The sequence below is a fragment of the Giraffa tippelskirchi genome, chromosome 2 (assembly GCF_054371585.1).
Source record: "Giraffa tippelskirchi isolate mGirTip1 chromosome 2, T2T-mGirTip1v1.2.pri, whole genome shotgun sequence".
Classification (NCBI taxonomy): Eukaryota; Metazoa; Chordata; class Mammalia; order Artiodactyla; family Giraffidae; genus Giraffa; species Giraffa tippelskirchi.
Window position 1 is genome coordinate 215,541,497 of NC_137276.1, and position 19,273 is coordinate 215,560,769.

Consider the following 19,273-nt stretch of genomic DNA (forward strand, 5'->3'; position numbering starts at 1 on the left):
TCTCTATCTATCCATCTATCTATTGTCTATATATCTATCTAAAGAAATATTCATTTTAAGCAATTGGCTGAAGCACTTGTGGGGGTCTGGTATGTCTGAAATTTGCAGTATTAGCTAGCAGAATGGAAATTCAGGTAATGGTTGATGTTGAGTCTTAAATCCAAAATCTGTGTGTGGGTGGGGGGTGGGCATCAGTCTGGAAACTCAGGTAAGGTTTATATGTTTCAGTGTTTAGGAAGAATTGTTTCCTTTTATGAAACTCTTCTTTTAGGATCCTCAAGTTATTGGAAGAGACCCACCCGCATTATAGAGGGTAGTCTGTTTCGCTTTACGTCAACTGATTGTAAATGTTAACGGCATCCTCAACTACTTTTATATATCAAAAAAAAAAAAATTGACTAGTGTATTATTAAAGAACTGGGTACTATAGCTTATCCATATTGACAAGTAAAGATAACCATTCCATATATGGAAATTATTATGGGATAAAAGCTTCACTTAAAGGACTCACTATTTCTGTAAAGACAGTTTAAAATTATATCTACTGATTCATTATTTTTGTAAAGATGTTTTAAAATTAAATCTGATTCAGTAGAGTCCTTAGTACATATTTACTATATAGCACTATATATATAAATATATATATATACATATATATGCACATATATGTTTATGCATATATATTTAAAGCATTGGCCATATAAGGATGACTGAGACACCGACTCTGAGCTTGAACAATTGTTGTCTAATGCAAAAGATAAATACATGTGCAAAACATCACAGCATAACATTCTTGGCGCTAAAAAAAAATTATCTAACCCTGATGCTGGGAAAGATTGAAGGCAGGAGGAGAAGGGGACAACAGAGGGTGAGATGGTTGGATGGCATCACCGACTCGATGGACATGAGTGTGAGCAAGCTTCAGGAGTTGGTGATGGACAGGGAAGCCAGACATGCTGCAGTCCATAGGGTCACAAAGAGTCAGACACGACTGAGCGACTGAACTGAGCTGAACTGAAAAGAAGTATGAATTCTGCAGCATGACTGCAACATGAAAATTGTGCACTGTGTCCACTGACACAGGACTAGAAAGTCATGCTTGAACGAATGGAGGAAACTGGTTAGAGGACAAAATAAGAAAGGACATTACAGGTAGCTCACAGACCAATAACATTAGATTTCAACACCTGTTTGGAGAACTGAACATTTCGTGTATCCGGAACGCACGGCAGAATGTTAGGAAGGTAATTGGATTCCTACTGTGAACAGCCTTGAGTGTCAGACAATATCTGTCCTGGAGAAACCAAAAGACCATTAAAGTAGTGTCTGTTATTAGGTGTGTTCATCAGATTTGCCTTTCTAATCCTTAAAAAGGTTACTTTCCTTTAAGGAACGATAGCAGTTCTTACTTGTTCCCTTGCCGATGTGTCTAAAGATAGAGAACATGAAGATACTTATTCAGTTGGTCCAAATATTAAGGAGTTGAGAACTGACTTTAATTATTATTATACCTTTTTAATAACTTTCATGAATGATTCTGAATTACAGTGTTGCTTTAGAACCATAGAATTTAAGGGCTGTTAGTCAGGAGAGAGAATCTCTTTTTCTCCTATCTACGTTGGTGCTCATTTTAATGGATCCCAGAGCACAAAATATAGAGATAAAATAATTTCCTTCTTAAATATTTTTCCTCAAAATGTTAAATAGTTATTAAATATGGACATTTAAAAAAATAAATCATGGTTGATTTCGTGCGGTTCAGATTGTATTCTACTGAACTGCAGGCACATGAATGTACGAGTATATTTGTCTCTATACTGCATAAAAATTACAGCAAATTTATCACCTTAAAACATTTAGTGTCTCAGTTTCTGTAAATGAGAAATCCTGCTACAGATAAACTGGATTTTCTGTATCAAAAATATATGCACATATATACACATGTGTGTAAATATTTACATATGTATTTTCAGTGTTTGCAAGCACTGACATGGAACAGGTCTTTCTATGTTGAGTTGTTGGCTATCACAAATTTGCAAGAAACATATGAAAATTCAAGGCAAGGCGATCTCATACATTGCATTTTTGCTACAGCAAATTTAATGGATCAATCTCAAATTCTCTGTAGGAGGGCAAGTGTTTCCATCTCTACAGGTCTTTCCAGGCATGACTTAAATTCAGTGGAATGAACCCCTTCACAAGCACATCTGGCAGCAAACAGCTCATTGGCTGTAGCCCCTATAGCACCACGTGCCACCTCACAATGAGAAACGCTCAGCAGAAGGTGTAAAAAACACTCTCTCCAGCATTTATTGCTTGTAGACTTTTGGAAAACTATTGCAATGTTGTGAAGTGATTGGCCCCCAACTAAAATAAATAAATTTATAAATAAAAAAAAAATAATAAAAATAAAAATCAAAAAAAAAAAATAAACATTATGTATCTTGAACATTTAAAAAAAAAAAAAAAACACTCTCTCAAGACTTCAGGATGGATGATAGTTAAAACCAGAATCAGATGATTCTGGATTCTATGAGGGTTTTACATCAGAGGAAACACTATGTTGCTAAAGTGAACTTTCATTGGAGGGTCAATATCTTCAAAATTACAACCAGCAATCTAAAGGCACAGCTTCTATGTTATCTCTGTAATTACAATGCTGTGGGTCAGGATTTCCATCTCAAGTCCACCATACAATTGTGTAAATTCTAATTTTGAACAGAATTCCAATCTTTGTAAGAAGCATTAATGCAAATTATGTCTCTTTTATAATTTGTATTCAATGGCCCTCTTTTGTTCCACTTAGAGAACCCTATATAATGAAAAATAACAGTGGTATTTTGTGCATCATACTGTCAGAAAATAATTATTTTGTGTCTTTGGATTCTAATCTTATTCATTTGTCCTTTCAGGTCCTAATCATACAAAATAAATACTCCCAACTTTTCCATATCATTTTATCTCTATCAGCTGCTTATACCATGTCTTTTTTCACTCTTCTGTGCCCCCATCTTCATATATAGCTAGATAACCAGGCAATATGCTTTAAAATGTTTAAAGTACCTGAGTTAAACAGAATATCTGTAAAATTTGTCACCGATTTTCTGGTTTCCTACTTTAGTCTTTCAGTGTTTATACAGGAGAATTCATGTTATCCAGGCATAAGCAAGCACTTGAAAGTATTGTGCCTGGCTTGCAGTTAGGTATTAAGCTTGAAATATTTCCCCTTAGTAGGCAGGTTAGAGCATACATATCTCCTGATAACATGTATAATAGGGTAGATTTAAATAATTGATTAACTAAACACAAGAGCAAATTGCTTCATAGATCATTTCTTTTCCATTGTATAGAAAAATGCCTGACTTTAATGCCTGAAAATTGTCTGACTTTTCACTCTATACAGCATGGTTTCATATTATTGTCAATAAGAGCTGACATGAATTCTATTTACAGTCTCCTAGTGTCATCGTGGCCATAATAAAGAATATGACCTATTGGTTCCCTTGTTCTGTTATTTTATTAACATATATAACATTAGAGTATTACTGTGTGTCAGCCATAGTGTACAGAGTGTGAGTCAGACCTGTACTGTGAATGCAAGAAATGCAATATAATAAACCAGATACTGCAAATGCAAGTTCCATTATGTCTTTCTGGATAGGTTAATCTTTAAGCCTACTCTTCATATACTTTGCAGTGGAAGATGCCTACTTATGCCTCATCCTTACCTTGCATCCTACCAGCTATATCTGCCTCATTGGTCAAGCTTCATTATAAATGACCAAGACTTTCCACTTTAGGGTCAGAGACCCCATCAGGAAGTTGCTGCATCACTGAAGTGTTCAGTGTAAACCACTTACAGTCTATGCAAAATGAGCTTATAAAGACACCAGGCTCCTCTAGCCAAGCGATTCTCCAGGCAAGAATACTGGAGTGGGTTGCCATGCCCTTCTCCAGAGGATCTTCTTAACCCAGGGGTCAAGCCCACATCTCTCTACATCTCCTGCATTGGAGGTAGATTCTTTACAACTAGCGCCACTTGGGAAGCCAAAAGATGATACTACCTAAGAACAATTTCTTTCATAGAAATCTGAACTAAGACTAAGGCTTTGAGTGGTGAAATTTTTGAAAGTAGTGAGATTGAATTAGGCTAGAAAAGGTATTATGAGCCATATTTCTCTGCATTGGAAGAGAACAATTTCTTATTACTCTCTGAGGTATGTTGGATATTTTGAGGACTGTGCAGGTGATTTGGGGTTAGTTACCCTGGGAATCTGTTACACAAGACAATCCTCTCTGATGCCATTTTTCAAGTAAACAAGGATCAGTTCAGTTCAGTTCAGTTGCTCAATCATGTCCGACTCTTTGCGATCCCATGGACTACTGCATGCCAGGCTTCCCTGTTCATCACCAACTTCCAGAGCATAATTAAAGTAAACAGGGATAGAAATACGTTATAATCAATTTATTATTATTATTATTTTGACTGCACCATGCAGCTTGTAGGATTTTAGTTCCCTGACCAGGAATTGAACCTGGTCTCTGGCAGTGATAGCACCAAGCCCTAGGCACTGGACTGCCAGGGAATTCCTATAATCTTAATGGCATTGCTTTGGGAAGAAGATGAATTACCAAATAATCCAAGCTTGATGATCATTATTCTCTGTGTGATTCATATGAGGGGTAAACTGAGCCTCTTCCCATCGTGTCATTTCTGGGTACGAGTAGAAAGCACACCATCTACAAGTAAGGAAAAACATGAGGTAAAATATTATTTACTGTGTGATTAAGTCATTGATTTATCCACAATAACTAACAAATTGTTGGTTACTTTAGAATGAGAGCCATAAATTTCAGTAATGTATTTTGGCGTGTGAGGTATATAGTCAAAGCCATTGCTAGGGATTGAGTTTTCCAATGATGAGCACAACGATATCTCCATTCCACAGGTTTGTTCTACAGTGTGACTAATATAATCTGTTCTGTCTCCTCAAAACTGAACGACTCCTTACAATTATCTCAGCATGTTGTATAAACATACCATATACATCCACCATGGTCATCTGTGATGCTTGCTCTTGAAAGAGCAGAGAGACTCCAAGAAAAGGCTCTACGAATGAGTATTTGGTCAGAGTATAGATGCCATCCCAGCTGACAGCTAGTGCTAAATTGCTGTCTGTGTGAATTTACCATTTTGAAAGTAGATCCCCCAGCTCTAGTTGAATTCCTTCTGCTGAATCTCTTAAAGATAAGCTCCCTGCTGAATCTTTCCCAAACCCTTCCTAAACTACAAATACATGTACAGAATAAATGACTTTTGTTCTTTGAGTCCACAGAGCTTTGTGATATTTTACGAAGCCGTGCATGTAACCAGTGACTAATACATTGTGTTACCTTTGATCTTTTTTTTTTTTAATTCCCGTTAGAGATGGGACATGTTATTGCAGTTTTTCTGCCCTTTTCCCAATATTACACTTAAGCTTTGTCATTTGTAGTTGTATTAACTATTTATTCCATTTGATTCATAGGAAAGAGCATCACAATGGAATTATGAGTGAACTAGATAATTAATGAACACAGCTTGGAAGTCCTAGATTTTCAAACTGGAAAATATTTTTAAAGCGGATTTTTTTTTCTCTCTTACCTCTGGATTTATAACAGGTTATATGTCTGATCAGACTTTCTGTGAGGTGGTTGTGAGAATGATTTTAGTGATTGGGTAAGATGGTTAGATCATGTTTAGCAAACATCTTTATAAAGGATGCTGTGTTTCAAGTAAATAGAAACTTGCATAATAATTAGATGATGACACATTTTAGATTGGTGTTCATTTGATCCATTCTTCCTTATCATGGAATTTTTTAAAAATTCATAGTCCATTTCACTTAGTCAGCTTTGGTTTATTCAACGTGCTTATAGACCCACAAGAAATAATGAAGAACAAGAAATACAGAAGTTTATTTGAGATCCGTATAGCTTTTGTGATATCATTCATGCCAAAATGAGCTGGATTATTCAGATTAGCTTTCTAAAATTTGAACTAAAAATATGATTTTCTGGTTACACAAAAATAATTGGAACTGGAGCAGAACATATTGAGTCTTATGCATATTAAATTTATAGGGGCTTTACCAAGAAAAGAAAGAGAAATTTTGAGCAAATTGAAAGATTATTGTTGTTGTTCAGTCATTAAGCAGTGTCCAACTCTTTGTGACCCCATGGGCTGCAGCACTCCAGGCTTTCCTGTCCTTCACCATCTCCTGGAGTTTGCTCAAACTCATGTCCATTGAGTCAGTAATGCCACTCAACCGTCTTCTCCTTTGTTGTCCCCTTCTCCTTTTGAAAGATAGTAAGAGAGTTTAAGAATGTGAATGGGTCATACAGAGCAAAGGAGAATAAGTAGAAAAAATTCATGTTAAGTTTGTCACTGGATCTTGAAGCCAGAACTTGTTATAGAGCTAATCTCCGTGAAGACTGGCTCTCTCTGAATCATCTATTTAAATGTCCATGAAAACTGCCTCTTCCTTCTGTACCTTCTACCCTTCTGTACCTTCTACATTGTTATAATATTCATCACCATCACCATTAAGCAAAATCACTTGATATCAAAAAGCTAAAGACAAATAAGAATCGCCTATGGCAAACTGTGAGCTATAAATGAAGAGAAAGTGAATCTCATTATGACAACACTCTCAAAATGAGTCTTCAAAGATGAATAGGTTTCCAATGATGGAAGAGGATATTACAGGAAAAAAATTAGCATAGAAAAAAATTTGAAACGTTCAGATTTAAAGGTCCACAACTCATTTAGACTAATTGAAGCAGGAGTCCTAGAAAGGGCGTAGTAAAATAGAGGTCAGGGGTTAAAGGCAAAATATTAAGATGGATGTCCATGTATATCCCAATGTGAAGTTTAGATTTGATATTGAAGGTGATTTTAAAAAGTTACAAAAGATTTAATGCAGTGCACAGCATGACTAAACTTGAATTTTACAAATAATTTCAAGAGGAGGAAGATTAAAAGCTGTAAGGTCAATGTGTACATAGCTATTAATATTAACTTAGGTAATACCTGATTTTGGTAGGGAAAGCAGACACAAAAAATATCAAGAGTTCTAATCAACTGAATCTAATTAATGATGAATCATGAAACATAATAAGAGACCATAAAGACCCCAAATGAATTACTTTCCATATAATGGACAAAAAGTTTCAGATTGGGAGCCAATAATAAATTCAACTTTGCCATGCTGCATTTGGTTACATTTAGCCTCTTATTAAGTTTTTCAGACTAAAAATCTTGGGCACATCCTTGATTTTTCTTTCTCTATTACAACAACTCTACAGAGTAGCAGATAAAATGATCTCAAATCTAACCATTTCTTGTCACCTTAACTAGCATATCTTAGTGGTCAAAAACATCTACTTGCAAATCAGTACACTGATGTATGTGTTAACCTACTACCCTTCACCCTCAAGTCAATATGTTTGGAACTTGTAGCTGAGTGAGAGGACAGATGGATGATGTCAGTCAGATAACCGAATTCAGATTGACAAGGCTATGTAGGCAAGTTAAGTCATTTGGAATGAAATTTTTTTTGCATTTGAAAAGAAGCTACTGGAGTTCTTTATCTAGACAAGTGGAGCATATGATGAAATTTTTAAACAAACACTGCTGTTTGGAGAGCTGAATATAGGGTGGCAAAGATAGAAATAGGAAATTATTCCTGCAATGTAAACATAGATGATTGAATTTATTTTCCTTTGCTGAGTCTAACTTATTTCCAGGCTCAAGGCATTAACCTGTTCTTTACCTGGATGACCTTTGCCCCAGATTTTCACATAGTTTATCAATGAAATATCAGGACCTCCACCCATCTGAGTAATTCTTTCAACATCCTATGCAAGTAGATTTTCCTCTTGCTAATTGATCAGTAATTCTGCTGTGATTTTTCAAAGCACATAGCAATCTCTGAAATTATTATTTCTATATTTGTTTGCATACTGTATTCTTCCATTAGAGTATGAGGAGAGGAAATGTATTTTTCTTGTTGACATTGTCTTTTCTATATCCACCACAATACTTAGACTGATATATGTACACAATACATGTTTATGACTAGATTGGCAAGTAAAAGAAAAATAATATATCATTTAAAGTTTGTGAGATATTTGCTTAGAGATGACATGTGAATTAGACTGTCCAATAATAAGGAATTGTTTTCACTTTGAAGATAAGGGGGTAGATTTGACCTGCACTGGCAACGGTTGACAGTAAATAAAAGTATTGTTTTTGAAGATTATAGAAAGTAAATTTATAAACTTGAAATTAATGAAAGAGGTAGTTTTTGTTTTTGTTTTTTGTTTTTTTTTAATAAGCTTCTACTGAGTACCAGACACTTGTTAGGTACTAGTAGTTTTAAACTCATAAATACATGGCTCCAAGAGCCAATAAATATTTTATTTTCATTATTAATTCTGAATTATTTCAATAAAATATGTATTTATTTTCTCTCTCCCTTTAAGTATATGTACGTATATACATATATATGTGTGTGTATATATATATGCGTATATATATATACATATATATATATATATAGTTGTTTTTCAGGCACTAAGTCATGTCTGACTCTTTATGATGCAGCACACCAGGCTCCTCTGTCCTCAACTGTGTCCTGGATTTGCTCAAATTCATGCCCATTGAGTTAGTGATGCTATCTAACCATCTCATCCTCTTCTACTCCCTTTTCCTTTTGCCTTCAATCTTTCTCAGCATCAGGGTCTTTTCCAATGAGTTGGCTCTATGTATCAAGTGGCCAAAGTATTGGAGCTTCATCTACAGCATCAGACCTTACAGTGAAGATTTAGGGTTTTAAGAAGAGGTGGCAAGAATACACAGAAGAACTGTACAAAAAAGATCTCCACGACCCAGATAATCACGATGGTGTGATCACTCACCTAGAGCCAGACATCCTGGAATGTGAAGTCAAGTGGGCCTTAGAAAGCATCACTCTGAACAAACCCAGTGGAGGTGATGGAATTCCAGTTGAGCTATTTCAAATCCTCAAAGGTGATGCTGTGAAAGTGCTGCACTCAATATGCCAGCAAATTTGGAAAACTCAGCAGTGGCCACAGGACTGGAAAAGGTCAGTTTTCGTTCCAATCCCAAAGAAAGGCAATGCCAAAGAATGCTCAAACTACCGCACAATAGCACTCATCTCACATGCTAGTAAAGTAATGCTAAAAATTCTCCAAGCCAGGCTTCAGCAATACGTGAACCGTGAACTTCCAGATGTTCAAGCTGGTTTTAGAAAAGGCAGAGGAACCAGAGATCAAATTGCCAACATCTGCTGGATCATCGAAAAAGCAAGAGAGTTCCAGAAAAACATCTATTTCTGCTTTATTGACTATGCCAAAGCCTTTGACTGTGTGGATCACAATAAACTGTGGAAAATTCTGAAAGAGATGGGAATACCAGACCATCTGACCTGTCTCTTGAGAAACCTGTATGCAGGTCAGGAAGCAACAGTTAGAACTGGACATGGAACAACAGACTGGTTCCAAATAGGAAAAGGAGTACGTCAAGGCTGTATATTGTCACCCTGCTTATTTAACTTATATGCAGAGTACATCATGAGAAACGCTGGGCTTGAAGAAACACAAGCTGGAATCAAGATTGCCGGGAAAATATCAATAACCTCAGATATGCAGATGACACCACCCTTATGGCAGAAAGTGAAGAAGAACTAAAGGGCCTCTTGATGAAGGTGAAGGAGGAGAGTGAAAAAGTTGGCTTAAAGCTCAACGTTCAGAAAACTAAGATCATGGCATCTGGTCCCATCACTCCATGGGAAATAGATGGGGAAACAGTGGAAACAGTGTCAGACTTTACTTTTTTGGGCTCCAGAATCACTGCTGATGGTGATTGCAGCCATGAAATTAAAAGACGCTTACTCCTTGGAAGGAAGGTATGGCCAACCTAGATAGCATGTTTAAAAGCAGAAACATTACTTTGCCAACAAAAGTCCGTCTAGTCAAGGCTAATGGATGTGAGAGTTGGACGGTGAAGAAAGCTGAGCGCCGCAGATTGATGCTTTTGAACTGTGGTGTTGGAGAAGACTCTTGAGAGTCCCTTGGACTGCAAGGAGATCCAACCAGTCCATCCTAAAGGAGATCAGTCCTGGGTGTTCATTGGAAGGTCTGATGTTGAAGCTGAAGCTCCAATACTTTGGGCACCTCATGCGATGGGTTGACTCATTGGAAAAGATCCTAATGCTGGGTAGGATTGGGGGCGGGAGGAGAAGGGGATGACAGAGGATGAGACGGTTGGATGGCATCACCGACTCAATGACCATGGGTTTGGGTAGACTCCGGGAGTTGGTGATGGACAGAGAGGCCTGGCGTGCTGCAATTCATGGGGTCGCAGAGAGTCGGACACGACTGAGCGACTGAACTGAACTGAACTGAACTGATATATATATATTGAAAGTGAAAGTGAAAGTCGCTCAGTTGTGTCTGACTCTTTGGGAACCCATGGACTACACAGTCCATGGAATTATACATATATATATATATTTATATGCATAAAGAGTTAAATCTCTTAAAATCAAAGTACTTACACAACAATGAAAAATCACATGTAAAACAGTATTCATTAAATTCAATACTGACAAATTTTTTTTTCAAATATTGACAAATATTTATATCTCCTTGGGTTAACAAATAGAGAAGTTACTTGTATTGAGAAATTTTGTATTCAAGATATTGGCCACTGAAAGATGAAGTAATATATCCTTGTTGTTATATTTACATGCCTGAAAATAAGCCGAGATTTGACTAGCATTAAGAATTTTCATTGTTAAAATGCCTGCAAAAACAATGGTCATGTTAAATTATAATACTAGATACTCATGCTTGCAGTGCCAAGCTCTCAATAAAACAATTCAAAGTTTACAGCACAGTGGTGCATTGTACCCAGTGTTGTTATTGTGACATATTATGCTACTTTGTGCTATATCATACTGTAATTCAGACATTAACTTATATGACTACTATTCTTTATCCAGAAAAGATAGTATTCTCATTTCCTGCAAAAAGATGTAATATTCATATTTCAGGCTACAAATATATCTATTTCCACAGTAGTAATTTCAATTATTTATTGGGATTCTTCGTAATATACTAGTAAGCATATTTTAAATTAACCTGTGAAAACAAGCAAATACATAAATAAAATGAGCACAGAGTTGCAAGTTAATGAGATTCTGGAACATGTGAATATGTTATTGTAATAAAGCACTGACTGTATAATAGTGTTCTAGTTCTTTATCATCCTGTATTCCTCAGGATTGGGGAGAAGAGTTTCACAATAGTATAAACATGGAAAACCATTTTGCTTTCTCTTTTCTAAACTTTTAAAAAGCTTATTCCTTAGAGATAAATTATTAGGCAAAGGAAATAGGATAATAAGGAGCTGTGGGAACTAAAAACATTTTTTGGAAGGAACCAATATTATCATCCCTGTATGCTAATGTTCAACGTGTACATAAAGTACCACCACCATCAACCACATACACACACACACACCCAAGAAAAAACATATTTTATACCTTTAACATATTACAGTATTGTAGAAAATAAACTCATTACTTAGGAAAAAGATAGAGAGTTCAAATACAATCGTCCTATAGGAGAAGGCAATGGCACCCCACTCCAGTACTCTTGCCTGGACAATCCCATGGACGGAGGAGCCTGGTAGGCTACAGTCCATGGGGTCGCTAAGAGTCGGACATGACTGAGCGACTTCACTTTCACTTTTCCCTTTCATGCACTGGAGAAAGAAATGGCAACCCACTCCAGTATTCTTGCCTGGAGAATCCTAGGGACGGCAGAGCCTGGTGAGCTGCCATCTATGGGGTCGCACAGAGTCGGACACGACTGAAGCGACTTAGCATAGCATAGCATAAATAGGTATACTCCCAATAACTCTTTTTTAAAATAAATTCTCCAGAAGTTTATAGCAGTGGAGTGAGAAGGTAAAATGAGAGGACAAAACACTGAACTATCAACCTATGATTACACGATAGCAAGTTTGATTCTATTTATTTTACCTTTTGGTCATCAAGGAGTCCCTGTGAACCAAGAGTTTTACAGGTAAATAAGTTTTAATGAGGAAGTATAGTTTTCAAGGACATTTAAATCCATTATATCTAATTCATTAATACATTTAGCTTTTTAAAAAAAAATCTCCAACCTCTGTATTAGTACATTTATTTTAAGAATAATCTGTTGACCCACAATACTAAAATAGGATCAGGATCAGTCAGTTCAGTCAGTTCAGTCGCTCAGTCATGTCCGACTTTTTGTGACCCCACGGACGGCAGCACATCAGGCTTCCCAGTCCATCACCAACTCCCGGAGCTTACTCAAGCCCAGTGCATTGAGTTGGTGATGCCATCCAACAGTCTCATCCTCTTTTGTCCCCTTCTACTGGTGCCTTCAATCTTTCCCAGCATCAGGGTCTTTTCCAATGAGGAAAAGGGTCTTTTCTTATTTTTCAAAGTAAGGTGATGTTACACATTTAATTGTTGGAAAGAGGATTTCAAAGAAGTTTAAGAAACAATCTATTGGCTATTCTCTTTACATCACACTGCTACGAAATGTCATAAAAATCTCAAAAACTTGTGTTAAAGCACTGTGAGGTATTGCGTTCAGTTATATGAATACTTTTATGGTTTCTCAGATTTAGAGAGATCAAAGAACTGCAGAAGTGGAATATTTACAGAGGTAGAGAATAAGTAATAGAAAATGTTTCATGAATTGCATATTTTACTAGAGCTTTTTTTTTTTTACTATATCTTTTATTTGCAGTTATCTAACATAAAAATACATGGAAAAGACTTGCAGTTTTCAGACAGCAAATATTACAAGAATGACAGAAAATATGGTATGTACAGAAAGAGTAGAAGAATTTGCACTATCTTGTGAAAGGCCTAGACAGATTTAATGACTATACTCAAACATATAAAAGGTTATGCTTATTAGAACAGTTTCCAAACACCTTTACAATGGAAGCAACAGAAAATCACAGCTTTAAAAGCTTTTGAAAAGGATGCAGCATTCCCTGACTCTCTGCATAACCCAATCATTAAAGTTTATTCCAGTTTCTAGAAATCTTCAAGAATAGTAAAGATATTAAAAATAATACATGGAGAAGAATAAAGGGCTATCAGTTCAGTTCAATTCAGTTCAGTTCAGTCGCTCAGTAGTGTCCAACTCTTTGTGACCCCATGAACTGCAGCACGGCAGGCCTCCCTGTCCATCGCCAACTGCTGGAGTTTACTCAAACTCATGTCCATTGAGTTGGTGATGCCATCCAGCCATTTCATCCTCTGTTGTACCCTTCTCCTCCTGCCTTCAATATTTCCCAGCATCAGGGTCTTTTTAAATGAGTCAGTTCTTCGCATCAGGTGGCCAAAGTACTGGAGTTTCAGCTCCAACATCAGTCATTCCAATGAATGCTCAGGACTGATTTCCTTTAGGATGGACTGGTTGGATCTCCTTGCAGTCCAAGGGACTCCCAAGAGTCTTCTCCAACACCACAGTTCAAAAGCATTAATTCTTCAGTGCTCAGCTTTATTTATTGTCCAGCTCTCACATCCATACATAGCTACTGGACTATAGATGAGGGAAATTTGTTCTGGTGTTAATTTTATAGTTAATTACCTCTATGGTTTTGTATAAGACATTTCATTGGTCTGGATTTCAAATGCCTCATTTGAAAAAGGATACAGCTGGACTCTAATGGTGATTTTTGATCTTTTGAGTCAAAATTCCTCTCTCTGGAAAAGTGGCTTGCACTTTTAATTTCAGGAACACAATAGCAACTTGCAGTTTATTCATGGATATTCTCTAGATATTCCAATAAATAATTTCAGACATAAAGTCTACAGATGCATGAAATTCCAGAATCTCCCTTCCCTTTATAGATTATCACTATTTGGAGTGTAGATTCATTTTTATTAATATCTCTTTTATATAAGAGTAATACAAGCAAAAGAATTTACCTGGTGTCTCAGCAGTAAAGAATCTGCCTGCCAGTACAAGAGATGCAGGAGACACGGGTTCTATCCCTGAGATGAGAGGATCCCATGAAGCAAGAAATAGAAACCCACTTCTGTATTCTTGCCTAGAGAATTTCATAGACAGAGGAGCCTGGTGGGCTACAGTCCATAGGGTCACAAAGATGACTGGCTGAGAGTTGAACATTACTACTACTTCTAGTCTTTGAAGCAAGTACCAGAAAGTTAAACTTTTTCTTTTACTCAGTCATACTGGAGGTCAGCTTCTCTCAGAAAATATAGTGACTTAATGGTCAATCCAAGTCCATATATCAAGATAAACCCTTTCTTTGACTATTTTTATTATGAAAAATAACATTAATTTAATAGGCAGACAGACTAGAATAACAAATATAATTCAGATTGAAAATGATTAACATTTTTCTAAACTTTCACTTTTTTTGAAAATTTCTCTCTACTTACTCCCTTTTCTTTTCTCTTTTTCTGTGATGAAGTATTTTTAAGCAAATTTCAGTCCTTAGATTTTCACTCATTGTTTGACTATAAAAAGTATGACCATTTTTTTAAATGATCTCAATGCCATTACCATATCTAATAAAAATCCTTAGTATCCTTTGTGTTTGATTTATACAATGAATTCTTCACATAATTTATTTAAATTTTCCCAGAGGTTGAAACAAGGTTAGACTTAAATGAGATCTTTGGAGGTCTAATGAAGGCAGTGTGTGCCTAGCTTATTTGACAGTCAGAATGAATCATTTTTTAACTTCTCCCTTATCTACATGACCCAGTTATTTTCAAGAATAATAATAAGACAAAACAAGTGTCAAATATGGCTGGAAAAATGATGGATAGAATTTTGTCAAGCTTCACATGTAAGAAATTATCACAGAAAAATAAAAATACATATAAAGAAAAAATAATGGATTTTTCCTACTTTGAATTGCATTCAGTGTAATTTTTAGAAAGAAGAAAAATGCCTTTATATCAATCTCTTGCATTAATAAATAACATTACAGTTCTTATTTTTGAGGCTGAATTTATATGAATTTGTCAGTGATTTCTTTAAAATTGTTCTTTGTCATATTCATTAGCTGTTAAGCAGGTTTATCAATCTATTTTCTCTCTTTATTGGTCAAGTGTCTTTCTTATTAATTTTGAAAATCATTAATTTTCAAATTATTATTTTACATGAATTATCATGTACAAATGTTAAGAAAAGTCTTAAATATAAGTTGTGTGAAGATGCATAACAATCTAAGAAATCTATTATAGTATTATTTTGTGTTTTCTCACAAATTTTCCATGAAATATCTTAACATACAAAAATATACCATCAGTTCAAGTATATTTATTAAAAACTTCTGAAGCTATTTTTCTTCTACAAAAAGCATTTTAAATGGCTAAATGGTAGTAAAGGTTGATATTATTGATTCATTAATTCAGAATGAATATCCAGTTCTTGATGGAAATAATCAAGGAAATAAAACATTTCTCTTTTGAAGTCTTTGGCAGCATAAGATGAGCATCTTTTGTCAGTTCTCCAAGAGTTCTCTTTTGAAATTTGAATCTACTTTTCTTTGGAAGGTTCCATTTCTTTACTTTTGTGGTTTCATAATGAATGGCCTACTCCACAATTTCCATGCACAGACTTTCAAAGGATGATTTCAAAGCTTAGTGTTTCACTGTACATTTTTCAAGGCTAACTCTGGCTGTTTGTGAATACATTTTGCTTCTGATTAACCTCATTTAAAGCTTCACATAGCGGGGAATGATAGCTGATAAAAGAAAAATTGCATACGGCTCTTGCAAAAAGAATTATATAATACTTTTGAGGTTGGAGCCAAAAAAGATGCACTGAGAGAAGGTAAAATAAATGTGAATCCTTACGAACTTACTGTCAAGTTGAACTTGCATAGCTAAGCATTGGAGGATGTCTCTGTGACTATAAATTCTCCATATTAATTTTCACATAGAAATTCTTTGTATTAATGTTTGATAAAGGATAAATAATGCAAATGCAATAAGTTGACGCTTACAAATATATTGAGTCAGGAGTGTGTTAGTTGCTTAATCATGTCCAACTCTTTGCGAACCCATGGACTGTAGCCCACCAGTATCCTCTGTCCATAGAATTCTCCAGGCAAGAATACTGTAGTGGGCACCCATTCCCTTCTCCAGGGCATCATCTTGACCCAGGGATCAAACCTGGGTCTCCTTCGATGCAGGCAGATGCTTTACCGTCTAAGCCACCAGGGAAGCCTTATTTAGCCTTTAGGGAAGGCTTATTTAGCATTGTTCAGTCAATCACAATGATAAAACAAAGCCAACCAACTTTCAGTTAGTGTATTTATGCTTTTAATTTCTCTACAATGTACACACATCTTTGTTGCCTTTACACAAAGTACATTGTTCTCCAGAAAGAGACAAATATCATATGTTGGTGCATGTATGTGGAGTCTAGAAAAAATGACACAGATGAAGCTATTTGCAAGGCAAGAATAGAGACACAGACATAGAGAACAGATACGTGGACATAGGCAGGGGTAGGAATGAATTGGGAGATTGGGATTGATGTATGTGCATTGCCACATGTAAAACAAATAGTGGGAACCTGCTATTACAGCTCAGGGAGCTCAGTTTGGTGCTTTCTGGTGACGTAGATGGGTGATGGGAGGTCCAAGAAGGAGGGGACATATGTATACATACAACTGACTCACTTCATTGTACAGCAGAGATGAACACAATATTGTAAAGCAACTATACTCCCCCAAAATAGAAGCAAGTAGACTGTTCTCACTGCCCCGCTATAGACGTACAATTGAATGAGGATACCCATGCCTTCTCTTATTTTTACTTTGGGAATTTGGAAACTTTGAATCCAGGCAGCTAGCATCTCTCTCCTTAACCCTAGCAAAAATGGCTATTGTTGTCACCAGTCTCTTGTGTGCTGAATCCAGCACTTACACTGAACCTAGATTTATGAAACAAAGCTGTGCACACACCTTCCACTTATTTCCTTTTGCCCGTAGAATAGTGTCTTGAATTCCTTAACCTGGCAGAAGATCTTTCCGGTCTGTCTTCCCCACCCCAAATTCCCATTCACTCATCCTCACCATCACTCCCTGTCAGCTGTGTCCCAGGTTTGGTCACACCTTGAGCCCTTCACATGTTACTCTTTTTTTTTAAAACTAAGAAACTCAGCAATTTTAGCTTCGTAGTTAGGATAAAAGTTTGAAAATTTAAGGCCCAGAAAAAGTACCTGTTATCTCAACGTATTGCTGACATCTATCACACTGAATGAACTTTTCTGGGTCCACAGCTTTAGGGCCAGTCTTATTCCTCTTGAAATCTCTGATGTGAAGAATGTGCCCATAGTTTATAAGTTCTGTAAATGTTTTTAGTTAATATATACATATTTATAATACATTACATATATATATATATATATATGCATTTAAAAGTGAATAATGAGAGAGAATTGGGGTCAAGAGAGATACAAAGACACAGAGACAGGGCCTATAGCTGAAAATTTCATCATGGCTGGAACTGTTTCAATACCTCGTATGTTAGAAATCTGAAAAATACTGAGATGGATATGTTTTATTAATGTTTGATTCCTGTCTTCAAAACATGCTTTAAAAAACCCAGTTTAAAAAAAAAAAAAATTAGGCCTCACTAGGGTGAAAAATAATAAAATGTGGATAAGTACATATCTTAACTACATTCACGGTCAACTATTCATAAAGAACCCAGTGTGTACAATGTACTCTGCCAACTGATATATGCCATATGATATACACTGTGTGATATATTTACCACGTGTTAAATTCAGTCATTTGGGACAATGTGACTGTGATGGTACAGAACGGTATACAACTACCAGCATTGTCATGTTACTGTCACTCTTTCTGGAAAATCTTCCTAGCATCCCCCTTGTCCTATAAGGAAAAGCATCAAATTGATGTGCTCATCTTATACACCCTAGGGAATATCTCCATCACTGCAGTGAACTCACTGTACTATATTATCATTATGCAATCAACCAAAGTGTAAGTTTCTTAAAGACAGGCATAAAATATGGATTCATCATTTTCCCTCTCTGATGCCAGGAATCCAGTGCATTGCATATGCAAAATATGATTGTCTAATACATTTATAAATATATGGTAAGCCCCATATATCACATGAATTTTCTTAGAGAAGATGCAGTACGTGTATATTTAAATTTCTTTAAGCATTGCTTTTGTTAGTGCTTTCACAGTTTCTGGAAATGTTGCCATAGTGTAAAGATCATATTTTCTAAAATAACATTTAAAAAAAAAAAGATTAGTTAAAACTTCACTCTTTGGTGCTCAGGGACTTGAGAAACAGCAATGAAGCTTTGTGACCATAGGAAAGAAAGAATTTGTTTTCCCTGTGACTGAATGTTGCCAATTCTATCAAGTTAATGGAAATTATTTATCTGTCTTTCAAATTGTTTCCAGAAGCATTGATGTGGGAAAAATACTGAACAAAGATAGGAGTAATTATTTGCAGTTAACTGTAGTTTATTTTCTTACCTCACAATTAGAATAGTTGTTATACAGTGTGTTCTATTGCACATAAGTACTATGATTTAAAAATTCAGCTTCACCACCTGTGAAACATAATTGACAAAAACATTATATGGAAGCAGTAATTTTTTATAATTTGATAAATATAAAAAGTAATTTACAATCACAGAATGGAGAAAATATAGGCAAAACCATAACAACGTTACTCACAGCAAAAGGGTATATATTATACTAACTTTTAGATAAATAGGTAGAAAGACAGAAAGATAGATGACATAACTATACGAGTGCATTTCTTCTTTACATGCAGTATGTACTCACTTTACACTGACTACTTCTAACACATTTCATGCAATGAGCTTTAGACTACAGATGTGCAGTATTTAGTGTTTCATTCTGATATTGAACTAATAGCCAATGCTTACTTTCACAATTTTGAATGTAAACTAAGTGAAGTATGTCACACTTTAATTTTCAGAAAATTGATTTTCCTAATTATCTTTTAAATTAAAAATATGTTTTCTGGTTATCCTGTATCTCTTAATAATTCATAGACCATGACATCTCCTGAGATCCTGAAAACTATTGATCTTTTCCTTACCAATTAGCAGAGATGCACATAGATAAAATTTT